The 18370-nt window shown below is 47.7% G+C and overlaps 1 long non-coding RNA gene across 1 annotated transcript in view; it reads right to left on the reverse strand.

The window, feature by feature from the left end:
• Positions 1-13357: 13357 nt before the first annotated feature.
• Positions 13358-18370, reverse strand: part of LOC140385174 (uncharacterized) — a 29922-nt gene continuing 24909 nt past the window's right edge. The window contains exons 2-3 of the long non-coding RNA XR_011933303.1: positions 16381-16435; positions 13358-15627 (exon numbers count right to left, since the gene is read on the reverse strand). This is a non-coding gene — a long non-coding RNA (uncharacterized lncRNA). The remainder of the gene's footprint in view (positions 15628-16380; positions 16436-18370) is intronic.

Genomic DNA, 18370 nt, shown 5'->3' on the forward strand with positions numbered 1-18370 from the left:
TCTACTAGGTTTCCAGAGGCCATTTCGGTACGTAATATTACAGCTAAAAGGATTGTGGAGGAGTTACTTAAATTCTTTACTAGATATGGACTACCCACAGAAATTCAATCAGATCAAGGAATTAATTTTACTTCAAAGTTATTCAAAGAAGTTATGGATAAGCTTAGGAATAAAACAATTTAAATCAACTGCGTACCATCCAGAATCTCAGGGAGCGTTAGAAAGGTGGCATCAGACATTAAAGACAATGTTGAGGGCATATTGTCAAGATTATCCAGAGGATTGGGATAAAGGAATCCTATTCGTATTGTTTGCAATTAGGGATGCACCTAATGAGTTTACCAAATTTAGTCCTTTTGAATTAATTTTTGGTCATGAGGTAAGAGGACCACTTAAATTGATGAAGGAAAAATTGGTGGCTGAGAAATCGGAAATTACACTGTTGGATTACGTGTCAAATTTTAGGGAACGATTAAATAGAGCAGGTGAATTGGCTAGACAACATTTAAAAGTTGCACCAAATGTGATGAAACAGGTAGCGGACAAGAAATCCAAAGTTCGTAGTTTTGCCAGTGGGAATAAAGTTTTAGTGTTGTTACCAGTGGTAGGGAAGCCTTTAAAAGCTAGCTTTTGTGGACTGTATCAGATTGAAAGGAAATTATGTGAGGTGAATTATGTGGTTAAAAACACCAGATAGAAGGAAGACTCACCGAGTGTGTCATGTGAATATGCTTAAAAGGTACTTTGAAAGGGAAGGAGAGAAAAAGGAGGTTTTAATGAACCAAATCCAGATGACTGTGAATTTGACATACCTCAAATTAAATTGCAAATGAGGATGTTCTCAAAAATTGGGATGAATTGTTAAGTTACCTTCCAGAGGAAAAACAAACTGACCTGAAAGAGTTATTGCTATCACATGGGCAAGTTTGTAGAGATAAATTGGGAAGTACTAAAATGGCTATACATGATGGAGATGTTGGAAATGCTGTTCCTATCAAATAACATCCATATAGACTTAATCCTTTAAAATTGGCACAGGTTAACAAAGAGATTGAAAGTATGCTTAAAAATGGCATAATTGAAGTGGGTTGCAGCCAATGGAGCTCACCCATAGTGATGGTACCTAAACCTGACGGTACCCAACGTGTGGACTACAGAAAGGTTACAAGAACGGACTCTTATCCTATCCCACGTTTGAAGGATTGCATTGAGAAAGTGGGACAATCTGCTTTTATTTCGAACTTCCAGACATGGAAAGAACATTTAAAACATCGTATGGAGTTCTTCGATCGACTTCAGGAGGCGGGTTTGGTGATGAACCTAGCCGAAAGTGAATTTGGAGAAGCCCAAATTACTTTCCTTGCGGAGTTTCCGATACCCTCAAGACGAAGGGAAATAATGCAATTTCTTTGCATGAATGGCTTTGATCGAACAGTTGTGCAAAAGATTTGTGATGTGATTACTCCACTGATGGAATTGCTGAAGAAACGTAAAAAATGTCAATGGAGAGCGGACTTTCAACAGGCATTTGACTGCCTGAAAGCTGTGATCACCAATGCTCCTGTATTGGAGAATTGCAAGGGACTCTGTGGTCAGATTGAATTAAAGTATCTGAGTCTAAAGAGAAATGCCGAGGAGTTGAGGAATGGATGGATCGTGCAGAGACTTTGTTCAAAGAGGCTGTCAATTGAGAAGGTTTTCGGTTGGAGGAAGAAGAACGAAGAAAAATGGACTATATTATTATGCCTGTTTGAGTGTGTTGTTTTCTTTAAATGGAAATGTATATTTACTGTGTGCATTTCTTAGTGGATGGTGCAAACGTGAAAAATGAAACCATCTTGAAGTTGATGGGGGTTTTTGTTCTTGGGGGGCGGTGTCATGTGAGAGTACCTTTAAGACATGGATCTTTAAACAATGTACCTTTAAGAAAACAGTGATGTCAGAGAGTGGGTGGAGCTGGGCTTTAAATCAGCCATTTTTCAGTTTAGTTTTGCAGTTGGAAAAGAGCATGGGAGTGTCTGTGTTTGCAGTGAGCTGGATCTCTGACATGAAAGACTATCTCTGGATCATTTGGGTGATTTAAACTCATAATAGTAACGCCTTTAACCTGATGTGATTCTGTTTAAAGGTGTTAAGTCTCTTTGACGTTTGAAGGAACATTTTGAGTAATTATTTACTGTTGCAATATTTTCGGAGCTATCTTTGAAGTAAGGGGTGTTAAGAGATCCAATGTTTATTTCAGATGTTAAGTTGAGTTCATGGAATAAACATTGTTTTGTGTTTAAAAACCCACGTGTCCATACTTGTAATCCCATCCCTAGGGAACAAGCCGTGTGCTAGGAAAAGCAACAAATACATTAAAGGGAGAGGTTGGTTGAACTCCATGATACATTTTGGAGTTCTGAAAATGCCTCGCCCACAACAAGATGGATAATGTAGACGTGGAGTGGCTGCTTCCTCTTGTGGGGCATTCAAGAACGAGAGGTCATAGTCTCAGGATAAGAGGTAGCAAATTTAAATCAGAGATGAGGAGAAACTACTTCTCCCAAAGGGTTGTGAATCTGTGGAATTCGCTACCACAGAGTGCGGTGGATGCTGGGATAGTGAGGAAATTTAAGGAGGAGTTAGACAGATTTTTAATCAGTAATGGGTATAAAGCTACAGGTTGAAGGGTTACGGAGAACGGGCAGGATGGTGGAGATGAGGCCATGAAGAGATCGGTCATGTTCACATTGAATGGTGGACCAGGCTCGAAAGGCTAAATTCTAAGGAAAATGTATTCTGTCTAATTCCATCTTCCAGCTCTTGGTCTGTAGCCCTGAATGTAACAGCACCTCAAACATAAATCTGGTGTTCTTGATTAATAACAGGCTTTCTTGATTAATATGGGTATCAAGTGTTACTTGGAGAACATAGAACAGTACAGCACAGAACAGGCCCTTCGGCCCTCGATGTTGTGCCGAGCCTTGTTCAAAACCAAGATCAAGCTATCCCACTCCCTGTCATTCTGGTGTGCTCCATGTGCCTATCCAATAACCGCTTGAAAGTTCCTAAAGTGTCCGACTCCACTATCACAGCAGGCAGTCCATTCCACACCCTAACCACTCTCTGAGTAAAGAACCTACCTCGGCCATCCCTCCTATATCTCCCACCCTGAACCTTATAGTTATGCCCCCTTGTAACAGCTACATCCACCTGAGGAAATAGTCTCTGAACGTCCACTCTATCTATCCCCCTCATCATCTTATAAACCTTTATTAAGTCGCCTCTCACCCTCCTCCGCTCCAAAGAGAAAAGCCTTAGCTCCCTCAACCTTTCCTCATATACCTATCCTCCAAACGAGGCAGCATTCTGGTAAATCTCCTTTGCACCCTTTCCAATGCTTCCACATCCTTCCTATAATGAGGTGACCAGAACTGCACACAATACTCCAAATGTGGTCACACCAGGGTCATGTACAGTTGCAGCATAACCCCACGGCTCTTAAACTCAAGCCCCCTGTTAATAAACGCTAACACACTATAGGCCTTCTTCACAGCTCTGTCCACTTGAGTGGCAACCTTCAGAGATCTATGGACATGAACCCCAAGATCTCTCTGTTCCTCCACACTCTACAGAACCCTGCCGTTGACCCTGTAATCCGCATTCAAATTTTTCCTACTAAAATGAATCACCTCACACTTATCAGGGTTAAACACCATCTGCCATTTTTTGGCCCAGCTCTGCATCATATCAATGTCTCTTTGCAGCCTACAACAGCCCTCCACCTCATCCACTACTCCACCAATCTTGGTGTCATCAGCAAATTTACTGACCCACCCTTCAGCCCCCTCCTCCAAGTCATTGATAAAAATCACAAACAGCAGAGGACCCAGCACTGATCCCTGTGGTACACCGCTGGTAACTGGTGTCCAGTCTGAAAATTTTCCATCCACCACCACTCTCTGTCTTCTATGTGATAGCCAGTTACTTATCCAATTGGCCAAATTTCCCTCTATCCCACACCTCCTTACTTTCTTAATGAGCCGACCATGGGGAACCTTATCAAACACCTTACTAAAATCCATGTATACGACATCAACTGTTCTACCTTCATCTACAAACCTAGTAACCTCCTCAAAGAATTCAATAAAATTTGTGAGGCAAGGCTTACCCTTCATGAATCCGTGTTGACTATCCCGGATTAAGCTGCATCTTTCCAAATGGTCATAAATCCTATCCTTCAGGACATTTTCCATTAACTTACCGACCACCGAAGTAAGACTAACCGGCCTATAATTACCAGGGTCATTCCTATTCCCTTTTTTGAACAGAGGAACAACATTCGCCACTCTCCAGTCCTCTGGCACTATCCCCGTGGACAGTGAGGACCCAAAGATCAAAGCCAAAGGCTCTGCAATCTCATCCCTTGGCTCCCAAAGAATCCTAGGATACATCCCATCTGGCCCAGGGGACTTGTCGACCCTAAGATTTTTCAAAATTGCTAATACATCCTTCCTCAGAACATCTACTTCCTCCAGCCTACCCGCCTGTATCACACTATCATCCTCAAAAACATGGCTCCTCTCCTCGGTGAACACTGAAGAAAAGTATTCATTCAACGCCTCTCCTATCTCTTCTGACTCCATGCACAAGTTCCCACTACTGTCCTTGACCGGCTCACGCTGGTCATTCTTTTATTTCTCACACAAGAGTAAGAAGCCTTGGGATTTTCCTTGATCCAACCCACCAAGGACTTCTCATGCCCCCTCCTAGCTCTCCTAAGCCCTTTTTTTAAGCTCATTCCTTGCTACCTTGTAACCCTCAAGCGACCCAACAAAACCTTGTTTTCTCATCCTTACATACGCTTCCTTTTTACTCTTGACAAGACATTCAACCTCTTTTGTGAACCATGGTTCCCTCACATGGCCATTTTCTCCCTGCCTGACAGGGACATACCTATCAAGGACACGCAGTATTTGTTCCTTGAACAAGCTCCACTTTTCATTTGTGCCTTTCCCTGACAGTTTCTGTTCCCATCTTATGCTCCCTAATTCTTGCCTAATCGCATCATAATTACCCTTCCCCCAATTATAAACCTTGCCCTGCCGTATGGCCCTATCCCTCTCCATTGCAATAGTGAAAGACACTGAATTGTGGTCACTATCTCCAAAGTGCTCTCCCACAAACAAATCTAACACTTGGCCCGGTTCATTACCCAGTACCAAATCCAATGTGGCCCCACCTCTTGTCGCCCTATCCACATATTGTGTCAGGAAACTCTCCTGCACACACTGTACAAAAACTACCCCATCCAAACTGTTCAACCTATAGAGGTTCCAATCAATATTTGGAAATTTAAAGTCACCCATGACAACCACTCTGTGACCTCCACACCTATCCATAATCTGTTTTGCAATTTCTTCCTCCACATTTCAATTACTATTTGGGGGCCTATAGAAAACTCCTAACAACATGACCGCTCCTTTCCTATTTCTAACTTCAGCCCATTTTACCTCAGTAGGTAGATCCCCCTCGAACTGCCTTTCTGCAGCCGTTAAACTATCCTTGATTAACAATGCTACTCCTCCACCTCTTTCACCACCTTCCCTACTCTTACTGAAACATCCATACCCCGGAACTTCCAACAACCATTCCTGTCCCTGTTCTAACCATGTATCTGTAATGCCCACAACATTGTAGTCCCAGGTACCAATCCACGCTCCAAGTTCACCTACCTTATTCCGGATGCTCCTTGCATTGAAGTAGACAAACTTCAACCCACCTTCCTGTCTACCGGTACACTCCTGCGACCTTGATACCCTCCTCAGTACCTCACTACTCTCAACACTGGCTTCTGGACTACAGCTCGTTTTCCCATCTCCCTGACAAATTAGTTTAAACCCCCCCTGAAGAGCCGTAGCAAATTTTCCTCCCAGGATATTGGTGCCCCTCTGGTTCAGGTGCAAACCGTCCTGTCTGTACAGGTCCCACCTTCCCCAGAATGTGCTCCAATAATCCACGTAACTGAAACCCTCCCTCCGACACCATCCCTGCAGCCACATGTTTATCTGCACTCTCTTCCTGTTCCTCAACTCGCTAGCACGTGGCACCGGCAACAAACCAGAGATGACAACATGGTTTGTCCTGGCTCTCGGCTTCCATCCTAGCTCCCTAAATTCCTGTTTTAAATCCCCGTCCCTTCTCTTACCTATGTCGTTGGTACCGATGTGTACCACGACTTGTGACTGTTCCCCACTCCCCCTTAAGGATTCTGAATACACGGTCCGAGACATCACGGACCCTGGCACCCGGGAGGCAAGATACCATCCGTGAGTCTCTTTCGCTGCCACAGAACCGTCTATCTGTCCCTCTAACTATCGAGTCCCCAATAACTATTGCTCTCCTGTTCTCCCTCCTTCCCTTCTGAGCCACAGGGACGGACTCAGTGCTGGAGATCCGTTCACCGTGGCTTACCCCTGGTAGGTCGTCCCCCTCAACAGTATCCAAAGCGGTACTGAGGGGAACGACCACAGGGGATCCCTGTACTGACTGCTTCCTCCCAGCCCCTCTCACCGTCGCCCATCTATCTTGATTCTTCGGAGTAACCACATCCCTGAAGCTGCTATCTATGACCACCTCTGCCTCCGAATGTTCCGAAGTTCATCCAGCTCCAGCTCCAGTGCCCTAACGCGGTTTCTGAGGAGCTGGAGATGGGTGCACTTCCCACAGGTGAAATCAGCAGGGACGCTGACGGCGTCCCTCACCTCAAACATTCTGCAGGAGGAACATTGCACTACCTTCCCTGCCATCCCCGCTAGCTAACCTGCGGATAAAAATAAGAAAAAGAAAGAAAGAGCTTACCTGATATTCACTCAACCCCTTAAGTTAGAAGAGGTGGAAGGGTGGGGGACACTACAAGTGTAGTGTCTCGAGTTGAGGAACCGCCCAACTTAAATACAGAGAAAAATAAAGCACATTAGCAACCACTGTGCCCCGCACGATAACAGCAATCAGCTGTTATGGTCTCGCGCAAACAATTTCAATCTTAACTACTTACCCAGCAGTCACTCTGTCCTCACTCCGACCGGATTCAGCTGGAAACCCCCAACAGTAAGTTTTTTAAAAATTTACTCCGCTTAGCAAGCACTCACTCAGCAACCACTGCGCCCCGCACAATAACAGCAATCCAAAGAGGCAGGAGAATGGGAGTGAGAATTATCTCCGCATTGATCGAATGGTGGAGCAGACGTGAAAGGCGGCATGGCCCAACTCTACTCCTGTATCTTATGGTCTTATGTCTGTCCCTTTCACTAGACTGTCTATATCCTCTTGAATTGTGCGACTATCCTCCTCAGGCCCTACCAAGATACCCGCAAGCATGAATTTCCTGAAGGTTCCACCTGCTGTAATGTTGTTAGGGAGGGGGTATTCAAATGGGGGCAGATAAGAAGAGACCAGAGGAGGTTTCTTGAATGATGGAGTATATGGAAAAATAAATGGTAATAAAATTGGCAGGCCAGAGACTGGGGGGAGATATTGGGCGTGCAGAGAGGTAAGAGAGATATTGGGGAGGAGGAGAGATTGGAGGTGTGAAGAGATGAGGGGAGATGTTGGGGGGAGGAGAAATTGGGGGTGCGGAGAGATGAGGGAAGGTATTTGGGGGTGGAGAGATTGGAGCTGTGAAGAGATGAGGGGAGATGTTGGGGGAAGGAGAGATGGGGGTGTAGAGACATGGGAAGACAATGGGGGGGGGGCGGCTGGTGTGATTGGGATGTGGGAGATGGGGGAAGGTATTTGGGGGTGGAGAGATTGGGGTGTGGAAAGATGGTGGAAGATATTACATAGAACTGTACAGCACAGTACAGGCCCTTCGGCCCACGATGTTGTGCCGAACTAGTCTGAAACTAAGATCAAATCAACCGACTCCCAATCATTCTAGTGCACTCCATATGCCTATCCAATAACCGCTTGAAATTCCTAAAGTGTCCGACTCCACTACCATAGCTGGGAGTGCGATCCACGCCCCAACCACTCTCTGAGTAAAGAACCTACCTCTGACATCCCTCCTATATCTTCCACTATGAACCTTATAGTTATGCCCTCTTGTAACAGCTACAACAACCCGAGGAAAAAGTCGCTGAACGTCCACTCTATCTATCCCTCTCATCATCTTATTCACCTCAATTAAGGAACCTCTCATCCTCCTTCGCTCCAATGAGAAAAGCCCTAGCTCCCTCAATCTTTCCTCATAAGACCTACCCTCCAATCCAGGCAGCAACCTGGTAAATCTCCTCTGCACCCTTTCCAATGCTTCCACATCCTTCCTATAATGAGGTGACCAGAACTGCACACAATACTCCAAATGCGGTCTAACCAAGGTCTTGTACAGTTGCAGCATAACCCCACGGCTCTTAAACTCAATCCCCCTGTTAATAAATACTAACACACTATAGGCCTTCTTCACGGCTCTATCCACTTGGGTGGCAACTTTCAGAGATCTATGGACATGAACTCCGAGATCTCGCTGCTCCTCCACATTCTTCAGAACCCTGCCGTTAACCCTGTAATCCGCATTCAAATTTGTCCTACCAAAATGAATCACCTCACACTTATCAAGGTTTAGGGGTGCAGAGAGATAGGGGAAGATATTGGTGGAGGTGGCGAGATTGGGGGTGTGGAGCGATGTTGGAAGATATTGGGTGGAGAGATTGATTGGTGGAGAAATGCAGAGCGAGAGATCAGATGAAGAGATAGAGATTGTTTTGCAGAGAGATGTGGAGAGAACACTTGGGGTCAGAAAGAGTTGGTTGCCCTGTGGAGAAATTATGGGATTTCAATTACAGAATGGAGGTGCCCCAGCATGGGGGACGGTTCTGATCATGGGGAGAGAGGGCATTCGATCACGTGTGTGCGGGGAATCTGATTGCAAGGAATGGGGGTGAGATTGGGGTGGGTGGATGGGGATCTGATTGCAAGGAGTTAGGGAGTCAGATTGTGGGAAGGGGTATAGTTCTGATCACAGTGAAGTTACATCTGATCACAAGGAATAGGCTTGGCAGGACGCATGGGGTAGAAAGCAGTTCAACCTGGGAAGCCGTGGGCAGGAATGTTCTCCTGTGCTCCTGGCCCACAAGCTGTGCTGGAAAGGGACTGACATGGTGGATTCAGGCCCTCTTGCCACCCTTCAGCCAACGGCCTCCAGAGCTCAGGAAAACCTGCCCCTGAGGTGTTAAATTTAAAACAACTACCAAGTGACAACCCGCAAACTCACATCCATTAAAACCAAGGATGGGAGGTTTGAGGCAGGTTGGGTCAGGTATCCCGGGGGGGATTCTCCCAGCCCGGGGCGGGGCCGGAGAATCCCCGCGACCGGCGCAAATCGCGCCACGCCGCCCCGACGCCGGCACGCGATTCTCCGTAAAGCGGAGAATCTGCGCCATTGGAGCCGGCGTGGTTGGCGGGGTGCCGGTCGGGGGCCGCTCTATGCGCCCCCCCCCTGCCGATTCTCAGCCCGGGATGGTCTGAGTCCTGCCGGCGCCGTTCACACCTGCTCTCAGCCGGCGGGACCTCGGCGTGGAAGGGTCCGGGCGCGGCCTGTGGGGGGTGAGGGGGCGTCCAACTCCGGGGGGGGGACCTCCGATGCGGCCTGGCCCACGATCGGGGCCCACTGATCGGCGGGCCGGCCTCTCTGGCTGAGGGCCTCCTTTCTTCCACGCTAGTCCCTGTAGCCCTGCGCCAAGTTGCGTCAGGGCCGACGCGGAGAAGGGAACCACTGCGCATGCGCGTGTTAGCGCCGGTGACACTGCGCATGCGCGTGTTAGCGCCGGTGACACTGTGCATGCGCGCGTTGGCGCCGGTGACACTGCAAATGCGCGCGTTGGCGCTGGTGTCACTGCGCATGCGCGCGTTGGCGCCGGTGACACTGTGCATGCGCGCGTTGGCGCCGGTGACACTGCGCATGCGCGCGTTGGTGCCGGTGACACTGCGCATGCGCACGTTGGCGCCGGTGACACTGCGCATGCGTGCGTTGGCGTCGGTGACTCTGCGTATGCGCGCATTGGTGCCGGTGGCACTGCTCATGCGCGCGTTGGCGCCGGTGACACTGCGCATGTGCGCGTTGGCGCCCAGTTCATGCCAGGATCAGCAGCTGGAGCGGCGTGGATTGCCCCAGTGCCGTGCTGCCCCCCTGTAGGGGCCAGAATTGCTGCTCATGAGGCCCTGTTGACGCCGTCGAGAAACGCGACTGCTTTCCCGACAGCGTCAACGCTTAGCCTCAAGATCACAGAATCCCGCCCCCCCCCCTCCCCCCCTTTTTTGGCTTTTAAATGCTAACCAATGCTCTCCTGCTCATTCTGAATGCTTAAGAGTACTCCTGCCCCTCCCAACACCAATGCTGCCCGGCCTGCTGAGCGCTTCCTGTCTTGATTTTAGATTTCCAGAATCTGCAGAATTGTGCTTCCTTTAATGATGTCGCCCGCTATTGGGGGCTGAGCGATTGTCATTGCTGGATTTCGATGGAAAAAGCAAATTGTTGCAGAAAGGGTTAGGTTTGGCACCTACGGAGGGGGGGACGAGGGGTGGGGGGGGGGCTAAGCTATGGCTGGAAATCCCTCCAAACTCCCAGATGTTATTTCTCACCACCATAACCTTGTTGCCGGTGCAGAGAGCAGGGTTCCTGGCATGTTGAGTACACTGGCAGCATGGGGGCAAATTCACAGATATTTTCAACCTACTCTGTTGCAAGCTGATGGACATGTGTCTGTGACACTTGGCAAGAAAGTAAAATAACTGCCTCTCAGTTCTCCAGTCAAGGGAGGGTCCAGGGGTGACCTGTTGGAGGTCTTTAAAGTTATTAAAGTATAGACAAAGAGAGGACTTGTGTGGAAGAACAAAACCAGAGGCCATCAATTTTGGATGAACACCAAAATAATATCAAACAGAGAATTAATGGAAAAACCTCTTTACTCAGAGAGTGATAAGGCTGTGGAACTTGCTCCCAGGGAGTGGTTGAGGTCAATAGCAGAGATGCCCGTAGCTAGGTAACCATCTGCTGATCGTGTTTGATGAGGAAGGATGGCAGGAGGCTCTTATGGAGTAGAATTCTCTACCTACAACTAATGGTGCGCTAAGGCAGACTTTTGTCTGTTCCCATAGCTCGTAATTCTCGTAATTCAGGGTCGCTAATCACCAGAGGCTTATAGCTTGATGGCCGGGGGGGGGGGGGGGGGGGGGGGCGGGGGGGGGGGGGGGGGGTGGCAATGGTTGGTATCATGACCGGTACAGGCTTGGAGGGCCGAAGGGCCTGTTCCTCTGCTGTATTATTCTTTGTCTTTTGTTCTTTGTCTGGCTCAGAGGCAGGGACGCTACTCCCTGCTCCACAAGAACTCCTATGTACTGTCCTTTCTATTTAATTCTGTGGAGGTATCCATGCTGGGATTAAAATATAACGAGAGAGCCATGTTACTGTAAAGAGCTGGTTCTCAGGTACACCACCAGATTGCGGTGGCATCTGCAATATTGCCAGCGTTGATGTGAGGTAATGTAACGTCCTTTAATCACAGTAACTTCAGGCTGACCAAGTTGTGCAGGGAAATTTTGAAAATTAGAATTAGTTGCAGGACAAGTTTGCACTGGCTAATGAGGATTTACTACTTTTGATTGTACAGGCACTGGACCATAATGTGTATAAAACATTCAAACTAGTGGGTGATAGGTGGAAATTTTATGAGAGGAAAGTTTAAGAAACAAGAGGTGAGGACAGACCAAATACTTAAAATGAAAAATTAGCGGCACTGATACAAAACTATTGTCGGGAAATATAATTTTGAAAAGCTGAGGGAATGGTATGAGAAAGCACCGATGTTTGAGGACTGTGTGTAGTATGGGGAAGCACCTATAATTGAGTTAATACAGACTCACTTAGAACTAATTCATGTAACAGGATTTAAACCATGTTAAACAGAGGTACAAAATAAATTGCAATTAGGGATTGACGCTGGCAGAATAGTAATCGGGAGGCAATCAAAGATGTGGATTTGACGTTGGAGGATGAATGCTCCAAGCCAATTTTGTGAAAAATCTGTTAGGCATCAACTGGGAACTGTTAAACATTAGAGGGATTTTTTTTTTCAAAGTGCACACAGTATGGAATGGATTTTGAAGTATACCAAGGGAAGGTAGTTACAAGTATCTGGAATCAAAATGAAATGTGGGAGGAGATCTTTCAGCTGTATAAAATGAATCTGTGAAGCTTGTGTATACGGCCGGGATTCTCCGGATCTGGCGGACAGGTCGTTCCGGCGCCAAAGAGTGGCTTGAACCACTCCGGTGTCGGGCCACCCGGAAAGTGCGGAATCCTCCGGCGCTGGAGTGGTTGGCGCCGCGTCAATCGGCGGCGAAGGGCCTCCGCCGGCCGGCGCGAGTTGGCGCATGCGCAGGGGCTCCAGCGTGTTCCCAGAACCGCTGCCGTGATCCCTGCGCATGCGCAGGGGGTTTCTTCTCCACCCCTGCCATGGCGGAGCTTTACACGGCCGGTGCTGAGGGAAAGAGTGCCCCCACGGCACAGGCCCGCCCGCAGATTGGTGGGCACCGATCGCGGGCCGGGCCACCGTGGGCCCCCCCCCCCCCCCCCCCCGCGGGGCCGGATCCCCCCGCGCCCCCCCCGAGGACTCTGCAGGCCGCCCTCAGAGCCAGGTCCCGCCGGTACAGACCTGGTCTAATCCACGCTGGCGGGGACTGGCCGCAAACGGGCAGTCGCTCGGCCCATCGGGGGCCGGAGAATCGCCGCGGGGGGGGGGGGGGGGCGCTGCCAATGTCCCCCCACCGGCGCGGCACGATCCCCGCCTCCGCCAAAAAAACGGCGGTGTAGAATTCGGCAACCGGCGTCGGAGTGGTGGGGCGGGATTTCCGCCGCCCCCCGGCGATTCTCCGACCCGGCGGGGGGGGTTGGAGAGTCCCGCCTGTAGTCTCTCAGCACAGGCTGGATTTTACCATGATCTCCGGAACCCTGGAGTCGGTCAAAATAAGGGTCCCGAGGGAAAGAGGGTGGAGAGGGTGTTTCCACCACCGAAGATTCCTCATCGAGCTACGCATCCAAGTAGCCATTTTTGGCATCAAGCTTGCCAAAGACCTATTTACCCCTGCCATGACTGGTGTGATCTCCTCTCGTGTTGGAATAGGGTAATGATTCCTCTTTATCGCTGTGGTGTTCTTTGTGTTGCTAATACTCAGGATGGACTCTGGACATAGTGTACACAAAGACCACAAAGCTAAGTTCGATTAACATAGCTAAATTTTATTACACTACTTGTTATACAGTTTGAGCACTATTCCTAAAGCTAGCAACACTCTAAACTATAATTACAATCTACACTGTACTAACACCTATCTTACACACACTATCTCTACGTATTCCCTGTTCTCCATCTACTCTCTCTAACCTTCTCCCTCCTTCTCCCAGAAGTCTGAGAGGCATTCTTTTTTATAGGTCTGCTCCCCAGCTCTATCTGGTGATAGGATAAAAGATTACATTAACCTTTAATGTGCTCGACATTATACATAATGTCACAATCGCTTGGGGATACACAGTTGCCCATTCGGCTTCTCTCTCACCCCCATAGAATTTACCCAATCTGCAGGGTCTCTTTACTTTGTCACAATCAGGTGAGTAAGGGTTGATTGGGTTGAAAGGCTCCCTCTTTTTTCCCTTCCGTCCTTTGACCACAACAGGTATTTTTGTTTGAAACTTACTGAGGACTTAACTGTTTATGTGCTGTGCCCATAAAAGAACCAACAGGACAGGTTTTTCTGAGTTCAACGAAGCAAGGGGTTCACTTTATTTTACTAAAACCAATCTAAGTAAAATAATAAAATACGCACAGACGTTCGCACACACTCGATGTTCACACGCACAGAAATGTAGATTACAGACTGGGCAAGGATGGACTGGTCAAATTAGAGTTCATAAAATGTAGAAGAGTATACAGACTGTAGTTTGGTGACTGGGCTGGCTTCAGGTTGAATTTGATGGTCCTGATTTTTCTGGTTTGAATGTGTAGATGACTGAGCTGGTTGTTCTTCTGGAGATGGTGGTGCTGGGTTGTGTTCTTTTATAATCTGAAGGAACATAGCTATCCTAAAAAGAATGCTCAGACACTGAGCGGTGTCATGCTGGGTCGTCACAGTCAGCGAGTTGGGTTTGAAGCTTGAAAGCTGGGTTGGAGAAGGAAGGAGGAGGCAGGAGGGGCCCCACTCAGGTCTTCTCTCTCAGCGTGTCAGCTGTGTGTCCTCAATTCTTCAGAGGAGTGGGTGTCTAAAAATGCAAAGGGTTGGCTTACCATGTGACTGCCTCTCGCCAACTCCTCATGGGATCTAAGTAATGTCATTGGCAGTGTATTGTAAAGGTAACTTTAGGTCAGGTCTGGACAACTCTCCTTGCCAGAATTATATTGTCCAAGTGATTAAGCTCAATGGTTAACCTCCAACAGTTGAATACCTCAGCTGATGGCTTTAATGCCTTGCTCATGGGGCAGGACATTTGAGTCTTCCACTTCCCTAAGTGGTAATAATGTCTTTGACGGCTATTGCTGACACGTGCTCTCCATTCAAATGTGGTATGTGCAGCGATGAAAATTGGGGTAGTCATCTTTGGCTGTCAGATCAAATCATTTTTAGCCTTGGGGTTTAAAAAGTCTCTATTTATGAAAGTACAGTTCAAGTTTCCAGTAGTTGGATGAAAAATCATCATTTGACATGAAGCACGTTTTTATGCCAACTTCCGTCTCTTCAAGCTCTTTCTTCAAACTTCCTTTTAGCTCTGTTGATGCTTCACTTGGGAGGTAGCCTATTTGTCTCTTTTCTGGGTCAACAGTAGCACGACGGTCAGCATTTCCAAAGCGTCCAACCGTCGTCAGCTCTGGGCACATTTGTATCGGATCTTACTTGCTTCTAATCGGAGGGAGCTTTTCAATGCATGTACTGCTTTTCAGCCCTCAGAATAATCTCCTTCATCTCATCGCTTACTGAGACAAGCTGCAGTTCTTCACAACTGCTCCACCCCAGGATAGCAGAACCATCTGTTTCAGTGACATGGAACAAGCAATTAACACCTTTTCCTTTTAGTATCCCTGTGATTTGCGTCGTTCCTAGCTGCCAAATCTTGGTGCCTCGTGTGCCATTAGCATGACACCGCTCAGTGTCTGAGCATTCTTTTTAGGATAGCTATGTTCCTTCAGATTTTAAGTAGAGATCTTCTGGCGTGGTCTGACTGGGAATACGTTACTTTGGGCTCCGAAACCAAGCTGCAACTTCAGCTTTATAGTTACATAGAACATAGAACATAGAACATACAGTGCAGAAGGACAGTTGCAGCCTTATTTCTCCCCTCTTCCTGATCTGAATGATTGCGTGAGGTTTTTTTTCTCTCTGTGAATTCTCTCATCCAGGCATTTCGAGTTGGTACGTGGTTCCTACGCTTAATGTATCCTCAAATGCAGCATTATCTTGTGGGGTGTGGAGACTTTGATTTATTTTCTTTCTCATTCGCCCTGCCGCTCATGCCTCATGCTGACTCCTTTATTTTCTTCTTCCTTTGTTCTGCACGTATTTTCTCAGTGACTGGGCTGTCCACTACCACTGCAGTTTGATCTGTAAGCGGGACATGAATGAATGAATGAATGAATGAAATCGCTTATTGTCTCAAGTAGGCTTCAAATGAAGTTACTGTGAAAAGCCCCTAGTCACCACATTCCGGCGCCTGTTCGGGGAGGCTGGTATGGGAATCGAACCGTGCTGCTGGCCTGCCTTGGTCTGCTTTCAAAGCCAGCGATTTAGCATTTCCTACTCTCCCTGAATCTGCCCAGAGCTCTTGCATATATTTTTCTCTGCCTGGTGTGCATTCTTCTGTTGGACTTCCATTGCACAGTCCTGCTGCCTTTCCTTTGACTCTAATGGGGGCTGGCCATTTAGGAAGTCCGTGTCTTCATCTGTCCACCTACGGCTTCATGAGGCAATGTCAACAGCCTGTGACATTGTGAGCTTGTCTGTTCCGTTTAGGGTGCGCTGTGTCCCTACCAGCCATTCATCTATTTCCTGGAATTTACATTTTCCACCTACACTCCTCAAACTTGTTAAGAAATTGTCAACCAGGGGCAGCACGGTGGCGCAGTGGTTAGCACTGCAGTCTCACGGCGCCGAGGTCCCAGGTTCGATCCCGGCTCCGGGTCACTGTCCGTGTGGAGTTTGTACATTCTCCCCGTGTCTGCGTGGGTTTCGCCCCCACAACCCAAAGATTTGCAGGGTAGGTGGATTGGCCACGCTAAATTGCCCCTTAATTGGAAAAAATGAATTGGGTACACTAAATTTATAAAAAAAGTATAAAGAAATTGTCAAACGACTCACCTGGCTCTGAAAATTCACATTGGTGGATCTGATGGTTTGACTTTAGCTGGAGACCCTGTGATTTTATAATAATAATAATCTTTATTGTCACAAGTAGGCATACATTAACACTGCAATGAAGTTCATAGAATTTTTTTACACTGCAGAAGGAGGCCATTCGGCCCATTGAGTCTGCACCAGCCCTTGGAAAGAGCACCCCCACCCAAGCCCACACCTCCACCCAATCCCCGTAACCCCACCCAACCTGTTTGGATACTAAGGGCAATTTTAGCATGGCCAATCCACCTAACCTGCACATCTTTGGGCAGTGGGAGGAAACCGGAGCACCCAGAGGAACCCACGCAGACACAGGGAGAACGTGCAGACTCTGCACAGACAGTGACCCAAGCCGGGAATCGAATCTGGGACCCTGGAGCTGTGAAGCAACAGTGCTAATTACTATGCTACCATGCCAAAGTTACCGTGAAAAGCCCCTAGTCGCCAGATTCCACCCGCCGCCTGTTCGGGGACACAGAGGGAGAATTCAGAAATTCCAAATTATCTAACAGCACGTCTTTCAGGACTTGTGGGAGGAAACCGGAGCACCCGGAGAAAACCCAAGCAGACATGGGGGGAACATGCAGACTCCGCACAGACAGTGACCTAAGCCGGGAATTGAACCTGGGACCCTGGCGCTGTGAAGCAACAGTGCTAACCACTGTGCTACCGTGTCGCCCGTACTCTGGTGCTCACTAATTTCCCATCTAATTCTTTCTCTCTTGACCAGAAAAGGATGTAGCCGGCCCTTTCCTGTTCGCTAGAGCCTTTTAGAAAATTCCTGAACTGCACTTGCTTAAACTTCCAAAATGTCCCCAAGATATCAGTAACCATCCCACCTTTGTACAATTCACTCAAATTCTTCTTTCAGTCTCTCTCTGTCACTTATTCAGATTGATTTTTCTCAATCATAGTCATCATATATTTGTATTTTACTCACAAATACCCGCTGCCACCATTTTATGTCTTATTCCCAAAAATCTGAAATAATCATACTTTTAGACATAGCTCCTGGGCCTTACATCGGGTACACTTTTCAGACCTCCCCATGTGTGTGGCAGGATGATACAATGTTGGTTGGGCACACAGGCTGCGATGCAGTCATGAGTGATGTGGCACCTTGGATATACATGTATACATGCACATGACAATATAGATCCTAAATCATTTCGGGACACAGAGCTCTGCCCACAGAGCTCTGCCAAAAGGTGAAACAGTGGAGGATTTGCAGCCGCAGGTCACACTAAATTCTCTGATCTATGCTCTTAAGGGGCAGCATGGTAGCATTGTGGATAGCACAATTGCTTCACAGCTCCAGGGTCCCAGGTTCGATTCCGGCTTGGGTCAGTGTCTGTGCGGAGTCTGCACATTCTCCCCGTGTGTGCGTGGGTTTCCTCCGGGTGCTCCGGTTTCCTCCCACAGTCCAAAGATGTGCAGGTTAGGTGGATTGGCCACGATAAATTGCCCTTAGTGTCCAAAATTGTCCTTAGTGTTGGGTGGGGTTACTGGGTTATGGGGATGGGGTGTAGGTGTTGACCTTGGGTGGGGTGCTCTTTCCAAGAGCCGGTGCAGACTCGATGGGCCGAATGACCTCCTTCTGCACTGTAAATTCTATGATAATTAACAAGTAAGGTTCTGCATAAGGTTTCAGAAAGAAAGAAAATACCTATTGCAACCTGAAAATGTCCCTTTTAATGTGCTTTATTCACCTGAGGAAGGAGCAGTGCTCCGAAAACTAGCATTTGAAACAAACCTGTTGGACTTTAACCTGGTGTTGTAAGACTTCTTACTGTATTTTTTGTAATACAGTCCCTGCCTTCCAAAGCTTGTCCACTTTATTAGTATGTTATTAAAAATGGCATGTCCTGTCATCTTTTCACTCAGAATTCCTATGTCAACAGTGCCTATGGCTTTTTCCGTACTGTTTCCAGCCCCCGGTAATTTCTCAATAGGA

The sequence above is a fragment of the Scyliorhinus torazame genome, chromosome 11 (assembly GCF_047496885.1).
Source record: "Scyliorhinus torazame isolate Kashiwa2021f chromosome 11, sScyTor2.1, whole genome shotgun sequence".
Lineage (NCBI taxonomy): Eukaryota > Metazoa > Chordata > Chondrichthyes > Carcharhiniformes > Scyliorhinidae > Scyliorhinus > Scyliorhinus torazame.